Source organism: Neoarius graeffei, chromosome 17, assembly GCF_027579695.1.
Source record: "Neoarius graeffei isolate fNeoGra1 chromosome 17, fNeoGra1.pri, whole genome shotgun sequence".
In the NCBI taxonomy this organism is placed as follows: domain Eukaryota; kingdom Metazoa; phylum Chordata; class Actinopteri; order Siluriformes; family Ariidae; genus Neoarius; species Neoarius graeffei.
The window spans coordinates 24928005-24945230 of record NC_083585.1 but is presented as its reverse complement, the minus strand read 5'-3'; the positions used below and the strand labels follow the sequence as shown (position 1 = coordinate 24945230).

At 40.6% G+C, this 17226-nt stretch overlaps 1 long non-coding RNA gene across 1 annotated transcript; it reads left to right on the top strand.

The window, feature by feature from the left end:
- Nucleotides 1-14975: 14975 nt before the first annotated feature.
- On the top strand, nt 14976-16340 carry LOC132864642 (uncharacterized). Its single transcript, XR_009650241.1, has 3 exons — nt 14976-15219; nt 15703-15967; nt 16301-16340. It is a non-coding gene; the product is annotated as an uncharacterized LOC132864642 (long non-coding RNA).
- The last annotated feature ends 886 nt before the right edge of the window (nt 16341-17226 follow it).

Genomic DNA, 17226 nt, shown 5'->3' with positions numbered 1-17226 from the left:
AAAATGAAATATTCTAATATTTTGAGATGTTTTTTTTTGTACTGTATGTCATACTGATTAAAATTAAAATAGAAAAATGCTTGAAACATTTTAGTTTATGTGTAATGAGTCAATAATATATAACATTTTCACTTTCTTAAATAACTGATGGAAAGTATTGAACTTTTTCACAATATTCTAATTTTTTGAGATGCACTAGTATATACTTATTTTTTTCGCGGTCCAGATCCTGCGCTCTGATTGGCTGGCGAGCAGGTCCGTATCCTATGGTACGGACCGCAGTTACGGACCTCTGGCGACTCGCTCGTTCACAACAATAAACATAGTAGCATTTTTTGTCAACATTTATCTTTTTTTAAATAAGATTTATTTATAAGATTATAAAAAATCTTGTAAATTTTTGCCAGCATTTCTCAGTATAATAGCATTAATTTTACAGCATGGATAGCGATAACAACAGTCTTCACAGCGAAAGCGAGTTTTACTACCCTGAGGAAGACAAAATAAATAAAACATTTCAGGAGAAAGCTAAAAACCTGTAATTTGCTAACACCAAGCAAAAACATGGCTGAATCCAGAATGACTCCTATTTGTATTCATAGGGGACTACATAGGCGGCAAAATGTAGTTTTTTCCTGCCATGGAAGTGCACTTGTATACCAAGGAGAAAGCAATTTGCATTACAGCCATGAATGAGGATTCAAAATGTCGGCTCGGCTCGGTTTTCCTTTCTGGGCACTCTCGTTTTCTGTTAGAATTTGGTAAAGAAAAAAATATATATATTATTTACCAGCTTAATGTCGGTCCGTATGGTGAAATACCGTGACCTCGGTCTTGAAAACTGATCTCGACCCAGAGGGCCTCGCTCAGTACTTTCAAGACCTCGGTCACGGTATTTCACGATACGGACCTCCCAGCTGGTAAATAACATATATATATAATCTCATTATCTCTAGCCGCTTTATCCTGTTCTACAGGGTCTCAGGCAAGCTGGAGCCTATCCCAGCTGACTACGGGCGAAAGGCGGGGTACACCCTGGATAAGTCGCCAGGTCATCACAGGGCTGACACATAGACAACCACTCACACCTACGGTCAATTTAGAGTCACCAGTTAAGCTAACCTGCATGTCTTTGGGGGAAACCGGAGCACCCGGAGGAAACCCACGCGGACAACACGCAAACTCTGCACAGAAAGGCCCTCGCCGGCCACAGGGCTCGAACCCAGACCTTCTTGCTGTGAGGCAACAGCGCTAACCACTACACCGCCGTGCCGCCTGTATTTACTTAATAGTGTGTGCCTACATGCAATCTGAATTATTTCAACAACATTTCCACCAACTGACTCTCATTCAACAGTGAATTTCCACCGACAGACTCGTCTCATTTCTCTTCTTGGGCGCTCATCAAAGCGCCCCAGAAGTGCAACGAAAAAGGCAATCGTGTATGGTTGCTAGGGAAAAATAATAAATGTTTGGCCAATCAGCATTGACGAATTTAATGGTTTTGGGGCGCTGGAAATTTCGCCCCTGCTACAGAAAATGTATCTCTCTCTCGCGCGCGCTCTCTCTCTCTCTGTCTTTGGTTAGAGGTGATGTTCAAAACTAGACTTTTGGTTCATACTGGACAATAATCACACATCTTTCTTGTCATAGTTCGTGTTCACAAGAGTGTCAACACTGTGTTTCATTCCCCCTCTCTCTCTTGTTTCACAGAAATACACCTAGCTCAGAACACACACACACACATACACACACACCTCATTTCATAGTCACTCTCTCACACAGAAATCTTACACTCACCTTAGAATCAGACACACACACACACACACACCACCTCTCTATTTCTTTTCATACAAATCAGTCCCACGCTCACCTGAGAAACCTTCCCCCCCTCTCTCTCACTCACTCATTCACACACACACTCACTCTCTCACACACTCTCACTCTCTCTCACACACACAGTTGATTTGTATAGATTCAGCTGAAATCATACCCTTGCTGTAAACTTCTCTCAAGAACTTGAGTATTGTATTGTATTTGATACCGTTCCTTTCCAAAGCATAAATGGAGCCTAATATAGCTATAAATTGTTAATTTACTTTATCTGTGAAACTGCTGATTTTGAGAAGGAAATTAAATTATTATTGTGGAATTGTTGTCATTTTCTGACTGTTCATTTGAATGCTTATACTGGACTAGGCAGGGAAATCTATTGGCACACCAGCCCCACCAAGAATTTTTTTCACCAGCCGCCACTGGTTTACAGTTATCTTATCACACAGTAATTCAACATCAGAACCTGGCATTTATAACGAGCTTCATAATGGTGGTCAACAAAGTCGACATAAGGATATGGCTATTGGCCTGCTTCCTCTTTCTTTGTTTATGGACAAAAAAGTAATTATAAAGGAAAATACAGTATGACAATGTAACACTGTGTCTATGCACACACTGTACACCGAATCTGTCGTAAACATTTTGGTCATTCTCATGTCCACTATCAACTCTTAAAAAAAAAAAGGGGGGTGTTTTCAAAGTGTCTTTACAAGATGGCGCTCCCCTGTGTGTGACGTGGCGTAGCCCTCTGAGTTAAGCTTCACATAGTTCTTGCCTTATTAGGTGTTGTTGCTGTCTTTTCGTGTGCGTTATGTTAGAGTTCATGTTGAGTATGATCAAGAGACTCTGTTACAACTGAGAGAACTGAGTTATAGAGGACATTTTAACTGAAAGGTTCTCGAGTCCTTCCCGGAGTTACAACTCCACACTGAAGTGATGCCGGGCCAGGCTGCAGTAGGGGATTTTCCTGGTGCCCAGAGGCTGACATGGAAGCATGGCAAGCAGGGAGGAGTGAAAAGGAGACTCCGCCGACTGGTTAGCAAAGGCCGGCTAATTCTCCCAATCATACTCTTTGCCACCATCTAGTTTCTGCCAAACAAGATGGATGATCTTCACAGTCGGATAGATACACAGAGGTACATCCAGGATTGTTCTGTTTTATGTTTTTGTGAAACGTGGCTTGGACAGAGGATCCCAACAAAGCGTTTACAGAGCCGACCGTAGCACTACAGAATGCGGTAAAACACGTGGGGGAGGAACAGCGGTCCTCGTCAAACAATCCTGGAGCACCGACAACACAGTAATATCACAATCGTGCTCTGAAGACGTGGAATATATCATGTAGAGTAAATTTTAGTGTCATACTGTTTTGCAATTTTCACTGAGAGTTGCCTCTTCAAGGACTAACGACAGAACATTCTGCACCGAAACATGCTTATCTTATCATGCTCCTTACGTGCATAGCAGATGTGCGTACAGACAGCAATTAGACAAGATCCAATCAGCTTTAGAGCTGATCACACTCCCGGAGCATGATCAGGGCATGTAATTGCAATGATGTAATGCAATAGATGTCTTCTTTTTTTAAAGAGTATATATAGATTTGAGAACAAAGGGACGATGTGAGGGGTGTGCCAAACCCTCATCACTTGTCTGTTTCTGCAATAAACCTTCTTTCTCTTGCAAAAGGACAAGACTGGTGTTCATGTTTGTCATTTTTCCATGACAATCACTTTGAGGTGCAGACCATTTTATTTGCCCAGAGAACTGCAGTGCATCATACTGAGTACTGTGTACTGTATATCCCCCGCTAATGAGGGCAGTGCATTAAAATAACTGCATGATATGATCAGCAGACATGAGAACTCATACCCAGATGCTGCTGTTGTTATCTTAGGAGACTTCAACCACTGTGATCTCTGAAAAAGCATCCCTAAATTTCATCAGCTTGTGAATTTCCCCACCTGGGGAAACAGCACTTTTGACAAATGGTACAGCAATATTAGAAATGCTTATACTTCAGTCTCCAAGCCGCATTTTGGGAAATGTAACCACCTTACCATTCTGTTTCAACCTACCTATAGAGTGCTCCGAGATGATGCTAAAAATAGTAACCATGCGGTCGGCGCGGCCATCTTGGAAGTCACTCGCTCCAGAGCGCGCATAGAGTACACATCATAGAGTAAACATTCACCGATTCGTTTCCACGTTAGAGGGCTTAGAAGCTTGGATTTTTTAAGAATTTAGACATCTGAAGTGATGGAGCACTACTGTGAAAGTTTGGATAAGCAGGCACGGGAGCGTTATGCTGAGAAGGTATGTTTCATTGGGAATGTAGATCCATACACTGTTAGTGAGAAGGAATGGAAAGCTGACCCCAGCTTGTTGCCGCATAATTATCAATTATTTTAGTCAGTGAATAAAATGTAGGCCTAGTATGTAACTTGTACTAACAGCATGTGTACATAAACATTACCTAGATCTTAAATGCCATTTGATGCAACAATGCACTGCAGTAGACATAAGCTACCTAATGTGACAAATATATCCATTAATCATTGCTGAAAGTACATAGAAAAGATAATAGTTTGTATCACATTTATTTTAGTAACTATGAAATTCAAGTCAATTTAACCTACCTGTCACAAAGTGATCAGAACAAGTCCGGATACAGTCAAGTTGTCCTAAATTTGATCGGTTAATGGCAGCCAGCCACTGTCGTCTCCTCCGCTCGCTTTTCTCCTGTGCTGCAATTCCCGGGTTTGTCACGACTTTAGGGAGTCTGTGGAAGCTTTTGCCACCCTTTTCCCCCCTCAGTGGATTGGGAGCTATGCGCTTTTCAATCTCAAAATGCAAGACGGTTATTGGACAAATACTGCGAAAATGCCCGCCCACGGACTCCGAGCCTCACATGAGAGGGACATGGCAGTTTCCGCGAGGAGACTGGTGATTGGTGAAAGCGGCCGGATATTTTCTTTGATTGACAGCTCGTTTCAACTATAGACAGGCAGCGGTACAGTGTTGCCAGATTGGGTGGTTTCCCGCCCAATTGGGCGGTTTTAAGTGCATTTTGGCGGGTTTTGAACATATTTTGGGCTGGATAACGTCAGCAGTATCTGGCAACATCAGTTCAGTCCCATGCGGATTCGCAAGTGCTGTGGTGTATTGTAAGAGATCGGCTTACATTTCGATGTCATTCATTACATACGGTTTCTACCAGCTTTTTTAGTTTGTATATATCTTCATTGTAAATAAAGTGTAAATATAGTGTTGTCAAGTTTGCTATCTTAGTTCCAGAAATTTCATTTATTTGAGTGACTGAACTTGAACTTGAGGGGGCTAGTCAGCTAGCAAGAAAGCTGCGCACGGATGCCAAGCATTGCTGATTTAATTTTGGCGAAGCCATTTGCCAGTCTTCCTTTCGAGGAAAAAATTAAAATTAAAGAGCAGGGTAGACCAACGCCTCAAATTGACTTGGTGAAAAAGGTAGGGAATAATACTCGTTCCTTTCAGCTCTCCTGGTACGAGAAAGTGAATTGGCTAACAGCAAGTGACCCACATCAACAACAGTAAATAGGCTACTTTAGTAATATGTCATGGATGGACCAAAAATATAGAATCTATTTAAAATGTTTATGCTAAGTATATTATATTGGAATATATGTTTTTCTGGATATGAATTAAACACAGCTACAATTTGGAAAACATTTTTAAACACAAACACAGCCAAGGTCAATTTTTAAACATGCCACAATTTTAAAATATAAAATGTTAAAATATACCCCCCCAACACCACCATCATGTATATTGGACAGTAGGCTAATAGGCCAAAAGAACCTGTTATTTCACAGTTTGTGACCCTGCCAACAATCAGCCAGATCAGAGGCAAGAGTATGGGCAAAATTGATGTGTTTTTTCTTTTAAAATCTGGAAATATCGTAACCGACCAGCCTCCCCTGTTTGAAAGACTACCAGCCGCCACTGGTCAGGAGACACCACAGAGTACAAGCATGCTCAATATGAGCTCCAAAAATCCATCAAGGCTGCCAAGAGGACATACACCCAGAGACTTGAGAGCTGCTATAGGGAAAACAATATAAGAGGAATGTGGCAGGGGATCCAATCAATCACCAACTACAGGAAGGATGCAAACAGAGCTGTAAACCAGGACATCCCTCTACCAGACAACCTCAATAGCTTCTACACCAGATTTGACCAACTCAACAGAGACACTCTCTTAAAGATCCCTCGCGACTCAATGGATACTGCACTCCAGGTGACACACACACACAGGTCCTCAGGGCTCTGAGGAAGGTGAACCCCTGTAAGGCAGAGGGACCTGACCGTGTAGCATAGAGAGTCCTAAAGGCCTGTGCAGAACAGCTGGCGGAGGTGTATACAGACATCTTTAACACCTCACTCTCACAGGAAACAGTCCCATGCACCTTTAAGTCCTCTGTCATAGTGCCAGTCCCTAAAAAAACAAACACAAGCACAATGAATGATTTTAGACCTGTGGCACTCACATCAGTTGCCATGAAGTGTCTGGAGAAACTGGTTCTGCAACACATAAACTCTGTAGTTCCAGACACAGTGGACTCTCTTCAGTTTGCCTACTGCATGAACAGATCAGTGGACAATGCGGTGGCACTTGCACTTCACTACATCCTGCAACACCTGGACACTCAAAACACATATGTGCGGCTGTTGTTCCTGGATTACAGCTCTGCCTTTAACACGATCAGGCTGATGAAGCTGACCGCTAAGCTGGCAAACCTGGGAGTGCCAACACCCACCTGTAATTGGATCCTGGACTTCCTCATTGACAGGTCACAGGTGGTGAGGATGGGGAAAGAAGGTCTCTGCTGAGCTTACAGTTAGCACAGGGACGCCGTGAGGCTGCTGCCTCAGCCTTAAAGTGCCATTCCACCATTGGATGTATTCTTTGGCATAAAATACAATATATTTTATGACAACATGACTAGACAGAGAAATCTTTTAGCTTCAAAATGATATATCAAACATAATTTTTTGACAACGACAAGTATATTAATTTTGCGACCAAAGTCACCTACCCTTTTAATTTCCACGCGGTAGTGAAATGTGATGTCATCGGCAGGTTCCCCTTCTTGTGTACCACGTGTCGGTCTATTTTTAGACCAGGAAACCCCCAAAGTGAGAGAGTCATTTCTCCTCGTATATGGGGGCCAAAAAAATTGTGAAAAATTTTTCGTTAATCTTTCAGTTAGCTAGATTTATTGGTATTAGCTAGATTTATTGGTATTATTTTTATCGCGTTCTATCCGCCATTGCTGATAATATGTGCCACGTCACGTGGTACACAAGAAGGGGAACCTGCCGATGACATCACGCGCGGAAATTAAAAGGGTAGGTGACTTTGGTCGCAAAATTAATATACTTGTTGTTGTCAAAAAATTATGTTTGATATATCATTTTGAAGCTAAAAGATTTCTCTATCTAGTGATACCATTTATATATGTTGTCAAAATATATTGTATTTTATGCCAAAGAATACATCCAGTGGTGGAATGGCACTTTAAACTTTTCACACTGTACACACATGACTGTGCATCCACCCAGGACAATACTGTCATCAAGTATGCAGACGACACAACCATCCTTGGCCTCATCAGAGTGGGGGATGAGTCATCATACAGGGACTTGGTTCACAAGATCACCGTCTATGGAGAGGACAATGATCTTGTCCTTAACATAGACAAAACAAAATAACTCATAATAGATTTTAGGAGGCGAGCTCCCCCTCTGCAGCCTCTCACCATCAGGGGAATTGAGGTGAAGCGGACTGACAACTATAAGTTCCTAGGCCTTCACATTTCAGAAGACCTCAGCTGGGCTAAAAACACTGTAACTTTAGTGAAAAGAGCCCAGCGGAGGCTGTACTTCATCAGACTGCTGAAGAAGGCTGGACTTAGACGCCAGCCCCTCATCCAAGTCTACAGAGGACTTGTTGAGAGCGTTCTCACCAGTGGTATCACAGTGTGGTATGGTAACATCACCCTGGCTGAGAGGAAATCGCTGCAGCTGGTAATTAAAACAGTAGAGAAAATCATTGGCTCTTACTTCCCATCCAATGACACTATATACACCCAGCACTGCAGAAGGAAAGCACAGAGCATCCTTAAAGATAAACACCACCTGGCTTATGCTTTGTTCAAGTGGGTGAACACAGGCTACAACCTGAGACACCACAGGCATGTAAGCATCAGCACTCATAGGGCCTGCTTGTATAACAGCTTCTTTCCTTCTACTGTTAGGTTGGTGGCACAGGACATCAAGGAGAGAATGAAGTACCTCTTACCACAACCCACTCAAACTCTGGACAACTAACTACATCATTGATTACTCTCTTCTCTTTTCTCCCCCCACACACAATGTCTCCATGTGCGATATAACTGGATTTTCTAACTTCTGTTTCCACCTCCTCAACCATAATGTGCAATACTCACTCATCTCATCTCATCTCATCATCTCTAGCCGCTTTATCCTTCTACAGGGTCGCAGGCAAGCTGGAGCCTATCCCAGCTGATTACGGGCGAAAGGCGGGGTACACCCTGGACAAGTCGCCAGGTCATCACAGGGCTGACACATAGACACAGACAACCATTCACACTCACATTCACACCTACGGTCAATTTAGAGTCACCAGTTAACCTAACCTGCATGTCTTTGGACTGTGGGGGAAACCGGAGCACCCAGAGGAAACCCACGCAGACACGGGGAGAACATGCAAACTCCGCACAGAAAGGCCCTCGCTGGCCACGGGGCGTTGTATAGATGTTTTGCAACTATACAACATCGTTCCATAGAGTTAGCATTACTGTACATGTAGTGGTCAAAAATAGGAGCTGGATCAAGTGCCTTCCCAAAACTGTTGCTACAATGTCAGTGGCTCCCGATTCTTATCTACACTCACTGTCCACTTTATTATGAAAACCTGTACACCTCTACATTCATGCATTTATCTCATCATGCAATCATATAACAGAAGCACAATGCAAAAAAAAAAAAATCAGGTAGATACAGGTCAAGAGCTTCATTTACTTTTTCTTCATTCTGATGTTTGATGTGAACATTAACTGAAGTTCTGCCATGATTGACTGAGTAGATAGCTTCATTCATTAATTAATTAATTCATTCATTCCCAGATAGCAGAGGGACGTTGAAACGGCGCCGATTCTTGGTCAGAATGGTCGGTTTCCGTCGTAAGTCAGAAAATCAACGCTGAAACGGCGCCATGAAACGTCGATTTCTCCGCCATCAGAGAAGGTCGATTTATCACTGTTGAATCACCGTGGGTAAAGGTTGATCTGTCGACCGTCAGAGAAGGTCGAATATACGATGTTGAACCATCGTCACTTTTGCCGGCCAGTTTTCAACATTGGTAGGATGAGCAACTAATTTGTTCAGAATATAAATTCTGGCCCGTAGCCAGGGGGGATCGGAGGGTTCGTTCGATCCTCCCCCCCGGACACACACGCCCCTCAAGATTACTCAAGATTTATTCATTTGTTCATGTCCGATGAATATACATTGATTCACATTTAAATTTACAATATCAAATCCAGACTAATCAAAAAAGAAAAGTAGACTAAGTGAGGACGAGTTAGAAAAACGGGTTCATTTCTCCTATGTTTATAATTACACGTTTTGTTCAGACTGCTTTACACCCCAATCCAGTGGGTGGCGGTAATGCCCCATTAGACCCCTTTCACTGACGTCACCCGAAACCGGAAGTAAACAAACCCTGCGCCATATTGGAAGACCAACAAACTCGTGATTAGGGGGAAATAACGGCAGCGGGAAATAACAGAAAATACCCGTACATTAGCCCACCGGTGGTTTGAACAAGAAGGTGGTTTTTTGGGATTTTGTTTCTGGCGGAAGGTTTGAACTCTAAAAACTTCAACTCTACAGTGAATGTAAAGTGGACAATGGCAGAAGAATCAGATGGTTATAGACAAGATAAAGAGAAGGTGGATGATGATGATGATATGTTTTGGGAGGAAGTGAGGAGAAGGCAAGTGAGACGACGAAGATCAGATGGTAGCAATAGTAGCGGATCTGTAGAAACAGTTAAGAGAAGTAAACCTATGAGTAAACCTGATAAGGAACCAGCTTGGAAAGTTATCATAGTTTTTGAACAACAAGGGCCAGATTTACACCCCATTCATGTCACCAAAGCCATAGAAAAAGAAATAGGTAAAATCAATCATGCACGCTTCTTAGGAAATGGAAGACTAATGATTTTTGCGATATCTGAAGATCAGAGAAGGGAAATCTTAAAGAAAACATCACTAAATGGATATAAAATAACATCACACGTCCCAGGAGCAATAGCTAAGAAAAGAGGAGTTATAACAGGGATTCCAGTTTCAGTATCCATTGAAGATATTAAGAATAACCTGAAAGGAGGAGAGATAGTGGATGCAAAACGACTCACCAAAGGTAAAGAGAAAACAGAAAGCCTATCGATTTTACTTTACTTTAAAGATGAAATGCCTGACAAGATACAAATGGGTTTTATGTGCTACCCAGTGAGAGAATATATTCCTCCCCCTTTGCGATGTTTTAAATGCCAACGATTTGGACATGTAGCAGCCCAATGTAAGGGTAAACTTAGATGTGCAAAGTGTGGAGAAGGACATGAATATGGGAAATGTGGAGAAAATGCTCAGTTAAAATGCTGCAATTGTGGAGGTCAGCATAGTGCTGCTTATGGAGGATGTGAGAGGCAGAAAGAAGCAAAGGAGGTCCAGAAATATAAAGTAACTTATCATGTCTCATATGCAGATGCATTAAAGGAAATAAATAAAGCTAAGAAAGACACCAATGCTAATAGAAATGTCTCTCCATCAAAGCAAGTTTCTTGGACCCCAATAAGTTATGCCCACAGCTCTAGCTCTGTAAGACAGAATGATGATGGGACCAATATGTCTCAGCTAACAAAGGTAGGCCTAACAAAGCCTAACCCAGAGCCAAAATGTTGTAAATATAAAACACGCATTACAAATGACACCCTTTTGATTAAGGAAAATGAATTTATTGCATTCATTTGTACCATAGTAAATGTTACAATGCAACATTCTAGTAAGAGTGACCGAATTAGATCCGTTGTAAAAACTGCAAATGATTTTTTGGGTATTATAACTAAAGCTGATGAAATTCATGAAATGTTAAATAGCAAGTATGGAGAGTCACAAGTTGGTTAAATGCCTAATGGTTTTTATCATTCTCCAGTGGAATGCAAGAAGTCTGATTGCAAATGGACAGGAGTTTAAAAGGTATGTTGAAGAATTAAGCAGTAAACCAGATGTTATATGCATTCAGGAATCATGGTTAAAACCACATTTGGATTTTGTCTTAAAAGGTTACAACAGTATAAGACAGGATAGAATAAAAGATAGAGGAGGAGGGTGTGTGACCTTTATCAAAGAAGGGATATCATACAGACATTTAAAAACAGCTGAAGAGCATGACTGTATTGTGAGTGAAATTTTTAATGGTGATAATGGCAAATATACAATTGCTAATTATTATAACCCATGTAAAGCCTTAATAAATGGGCTGTTGAAAGATATTTTCATAAGATCTCATAGAGAAATATGGTGTGGGGACTTTAATGCCCATAACAGTCTATGGGGAAGTAATTATACAGATCTGAATGGGGAAGTTGTAGAAGAAATGATAAATGACAGAATGCTTGTATGTTTAAATAATGGTACTGGTACAAGGATAAATGTATACAAAAATAAAACATCATGTATTGATCTAACTCTGGTAGACAGGAAATTAGCCAGTATATGCGAGTGGGAAGTTGATCTAAATACAAGCATTGGTAGTGATCACTTTCCAATATTTTGCAGAGTAGGAATTGAACTGAAAATTGAAGAGAGTTACATACATCACAAGTGGAATTTTATTAAAGCAGATTGGGAGAAATTTTTATATAGTTGCAATAATGAAATGAAAAACATGCCAGAGAAAGATCAAACTATAGATCAGGTGAATAATAATATAACCATTCCTATTATCACTGCAGCTAGTCAAAGTATTCCTATCAGTAAAAGTCAGAAGAAAAAAATGAATGTCCCATGGTGGAATCAAAAATGTCAAGAAGTCATTAAAGACAGAAACCGAGCTTTCAAAATATTGCGTAAAACATTAACTATGGACAATCTTATGGAATACCAAAGGAAAAAAGCTCTAGCAAGGAAAGTGATTAAACAAGTCAAAAGGGAATCTTGGAGACAGTTTTGTGCTACAATAGGTAGGGAGACAACTTTGAATAAGATGTGGATGATGGTTAAAAAAATGTCAGGCAGATATAAGCCATCAAATATTCCTGTGTTAATTAGTGACAAGAATTTACAAGCTATATCAGACAATGAAAAGGCTAATATGTTGGCTAAAATATTTGCAAACATACATAAAGGAGATCATCTTGACGAGTGTTATAAAAAAAGGAAAGAGGAAATTTTAAGAGCAAATAAAGGTATATTAAATGCTAAAACAGGAGCAGGGTCAATACTTGATGAAGACTTTACATTACCAGAGTTAAAAATGGCTGTTGCTAATACAGCGTATTCATCACCAGGAATTGACAATTTATGTTATGCCATGTTTAGGAAACTCCCTGACAAAATGCTAGAAAAGATCCTAGAACTATTTAATAAAATTTGGAATGAAGGCAAATTACCCATATTATGGAAAAAGGCAGTAATTCTTCCATTTCCTAAACCTGGGAAAGATTCTAGTAATCCAGGTAACTACAGACCAATAGCTTTAACCTCACACTTAGGAAAGTTAATGGAAAAATTGGTAGTGGCCAGATTAAATTACTTTCTGGAAAAGGAAGACTTGCTTAAAGGCTATCAAACAGGATTTAGAAGAAGTAAATCAACTAGTGATGCTCTTGTTAAACTTTGTAATGAGGTTGAAAAGACGTTAGTTATGAAAGAGGTAATGGTGGCAGTTTTTCTGGATATTGAAAAAGCTTATGACACAATGTGGAGAGAGGGACTATTAATCAAATTAGAGAAGATTGGAATTGATGGGAAAATGTATAATTACATTCTTGACTTTTTATCACATCGTACCTTGAGGGTCAGAGTAGGAAATGGACTATCAGATGAGATCATGGTAGAAAGTGGTATTCCACAAGGGAGCGTCATCAGCCCTATTTTATTCAACCTCATGATTAATGACATATTTGAGAAAGGAAGAGTAGGATTATTGTATGCAGATGATGCTGTGATTTGGAAAAGGGGGCGTAACATTTCACATATTGTGGAAAGCATACAAAAAGAGATACAAATACTAGAACAGTGGGGAATAGACTGGGGATTCAAGTTCTCTATACAAAAATCTAAGGTAATGTTTTTTACTAAAAAGAAGGTTCCAGAGACTTATAAAGTAATGTTATATAATCAAACACTTGAAAGAGTAAAAACATTCAAATATCTGGGGATGGTGATGGATGAAAGACTTACATGGAAACATCACATAGTACATATAGAAACTAAGTGCAAAAAAGTATTAAACCTTATGAGGATGATTTCTGGGCAACACTGGGGTGCGGATAAAGAATCACTCATGAACATATACAAAGCACTAATCAGATCAACCATAGATTATGGATGTATAGTGTATAGTTCTGCATGTACAACATCTATTAGGAAGCTTGAAAGAGTTCAGTTTAAAGGCCTAAGGATTGCATTAGGAGCAATCAAAACAACGCCTACCTGTGCACTGTTAGTCGAGGCTGAGGAACCCCCAATTAAATTAAGATTTGAGAAACTGTCGTTAACATACTGGGTTAGGCTTATGGGGAGTACAAATAATCCTGCTCTGTCTGTGCTAAACAACTGTTGGGAATACCAATTAAAGAGTCCTGGTTTTGGGTGGAAAGTTCATGACATGGGGGAGAAATATGGAATTAAAGACTTTCACTTTAGTCCTGCACTTGTTTTGAGCAAAGTTCCCCCATGGATGTTACCAGTCCCAAAAGTTGATCTAGAACTGCTGAAAGAGAAAATGGAACAAACTAATGAATGGGCATTAGCTATGTACTGTGAAAGACATCTTGTATCTAAATACTATGGGTTTGTAAAGATATTTACAGATGGCTCAAAAGATATACAAAATGGTCATTGTGGAATTGGGATTTTTATCCCAAAATTTAACAAAAGTTATGGATATAGATTAAGTAATTTTTTATCAATATACACAATAGAGTTAACTGCAATAATTACTGCACTGAGATGGATTGAAGAAATCAAACCACTTAGATCTGTTATATGCTCTGACTCACTTGCAGTTTTGCTCAGCCTTGAATCAGGTAATACAGTAAGAGAGGATCTGGTAATTGAGACAAGACATTTGCTATTAAATATTAGAAATCTTGGAATATTAGTTCAATTTTGTTGGGTCCCAGCACATGTTGGAATTAAAGGAAATGAAATGGCTGACAAAATTGCCAAGAAAATGCTGGAAAAGAACATATAGGAATTAATATCTCAATGGGGAAGGGAGAAGCAAAAACTAAACTTAAGTCAGAAATGCTGATCAAATGGCAACATGATTGGAAGGCAGAGCACAATGCCAGGTTCTACCACTCAAATCAGGGAAATGTTTGGGGGAAAAGGGCTACAGGTCTCAACAGAAGGGAAGAGGTTGTGTATAGTAGACTAAGGTTGGGTCACACATGTCTTAATGGTACATTGCAGATAGTAGGGAAGAGTAATGGGTTATGCAGGTACTGCCAAGTTAAAGAGGATGTAGATCATGTTCTATTTAACTGTTACAGATACTCAGAACACAGACGACTGTGGAAAGAAAGAGAGGCAGAAAATGGAATAGTGAATATCCTGAAAGAAGAAGGAATGCAAAGAGATAAAATGAAATCCCTATTTATTTTTCTCAATAACTCAGGTCTAATGAAAAGGATTTAATTTTTTTTGTTTGTTTGTTTGTTTACTTGATCAAATAGCCATAGTCTGCTAAGTCCCTTTACACACTCCTGTACAGTAGGTGGCGGTATGCACCAAAGAGATGTAATCTGCCAATAAACTAAGAAGAAGAAGAAGAAGAAGATAACGGCAGCGTGCGGTATGTGAACCCACGAGGCACTTGGTTCATCAAAAACCTACAATGGTAAACTTTTGTGCTGTGTTAGGGTGTTCTAACAAAGCTGATGGGAAAGGTGAAAAGAAGTCTTTCTACAGAATACCAGCTGTGATTGAGACACAAGCAAACCAAGGAGCTTTCTGCCGGGAGACAGAGAGAGGATTTAGCTGCTTTATGCAGAGCGGATCTGAATACTTCAAGTCTATTTTGTTACTGGTAAGTCACTAGGCTAGAGTGTTGTAGAACATTTTTTAAATGTCTAAATTAGAAGATTTGAAGTGTGCTCGTGTATTTGGGGGGTACGGGAGTAGGGGGCCAGATGAAGTCCACCTTTGGGGAAAAAAGATCCCCCCCCCCCACCACAATGCTGGCTACGGGCCTGAAATTGCCACTGTTTGTCTTATCCTGCTTACACATACGAGTAAATGATATAAGTATAAGTGATAATGATAAAAAAAAGAACAAAAACCAGTCTACTTTCTTAACTCAGCAATGGATTTGACGTTCTATCTTTGAAAGTTTTTTTGCAAATAACTTAACATTTCCAAGATGATCATAAATTAATTCTAAGAAGATTGAAAGTGTTACAAAACCTGCATCTTATACCTAACTGGTGGGAATGGTGGTGTTACAACTTATCCTGGTGTTACTTTCATACCCGGTGTCTCTCATCTCTGTTGTATTGACTTTCATTTCAAGGCATGATATAAAAAAGGGCCAGTACGTATACGTAGCGATATGTCGTTGGATGTCCCACGCTGTCCCATAATGCAGTGCGATTACCACTGCTGTTTACTGGATGACGTCATTTTCGTTATATACCTGGGTGCACGTGAAACTCCCACACCACTCGGTTGGATCGCGACTCTCTTGTGGATCGGCCTGCTGTTACGCTTGGACCATTGAAACAACATTGAGAAAAACACTGGACCACGCTACATTTTCATTCATCCCTGGACATCTGGTACGTACCATTATTCAGTCACTATTAATAAAGGGAATTTCGAATACAATTTCAAGCAGTTTAAGAAGTTATGATGAACTTCAGTCATATCATGCGTTGGAGAAATTTCCCTCAACTAGTATCCATTTGAAACAACAACAATGCAGATGCATTATTCAATCGAAAAACGAGTCGAAGTAGTTGTCTTGTTGGAGTGAAAGTGTTGGTGTGAAAACTTGGCGTTTAAATCGAGCATGTAGGCCTAGGTCGCATGTCGTTTTGAGCTGACCTGTTCTTTTGTGTAGCCTCATTATTGTCTCATTATTGTCTTCATGCTACATTTTATTCTATCAGGTGTCTACCTTAGCCCTTTGTGGAGGAACCGACGTAGGGGTCACAGTCACTACGTTTACATGCACATAGAGAGAATCGAATTTCTGCCGTTGCTCGACTGAAATCGAAGTTCAAAATGCCATGTATACACCTTAATTCGGCTGAAATTGAACCGAACTTGATTTGTCGGAATCGAGCTACACGACCTAGTTTATGCGATTTCTGCCGAGCTACTTTGTGCATGTATATCCTATCGAGCTAGTTGTCGAGCTACTTCCGGAAGTGACGAATGACGAGACCACAAGCGGGAAACACAACAGCCTCGGTCGGCATGACAACAGTAGTAGCGAGCAGCAGAAGAGGTCAGGAGGAACAAACGAAGAAGAGAAAATGGCAATGTAGAGCTCTCTGAAGTGTGGGTGGAGCACAGAGGACGGCAGGACAAAGCTTCTGGTACTAATAGGCTTTTTATTGTCAGACTTTTCAGTTTAACAGCCTACTTTTATTCTTGAGAGAAAAACACACACAACAGCCTACTTTTATTCTTGAGAGAAAAACACACACGCGCGCGCGCTGTGTTCTAGTCCCGGGATGAGCTGTCCCCTCTACTCTCCCTCTGCCTCCTTAAATAGGGCGCGGTTACTGGGAAGACACAAACACAGGTTAATTACCGTCAGGTGTAGTTATTCTGCCACTCACCTTCCCTGGCTCCGCCCTCCTGTCACAGACCGGCGCTTGACCACGCCCCCACTGCTACAGGCAAGCAGAAACGTGCACTTCTGGAGCAATGAGGAGACAGAGTTTATGCTCATTCAGCTTAAGGAGTTGAATATATTAAAATTCATGGACGGGAGAAAAACGCGCAATGGAGAACACGGAACTGATAACTTTGTTTACACTCTTGAATAGCTCTTCTTCATGACGACAACCGGAAGTGTACCAACACG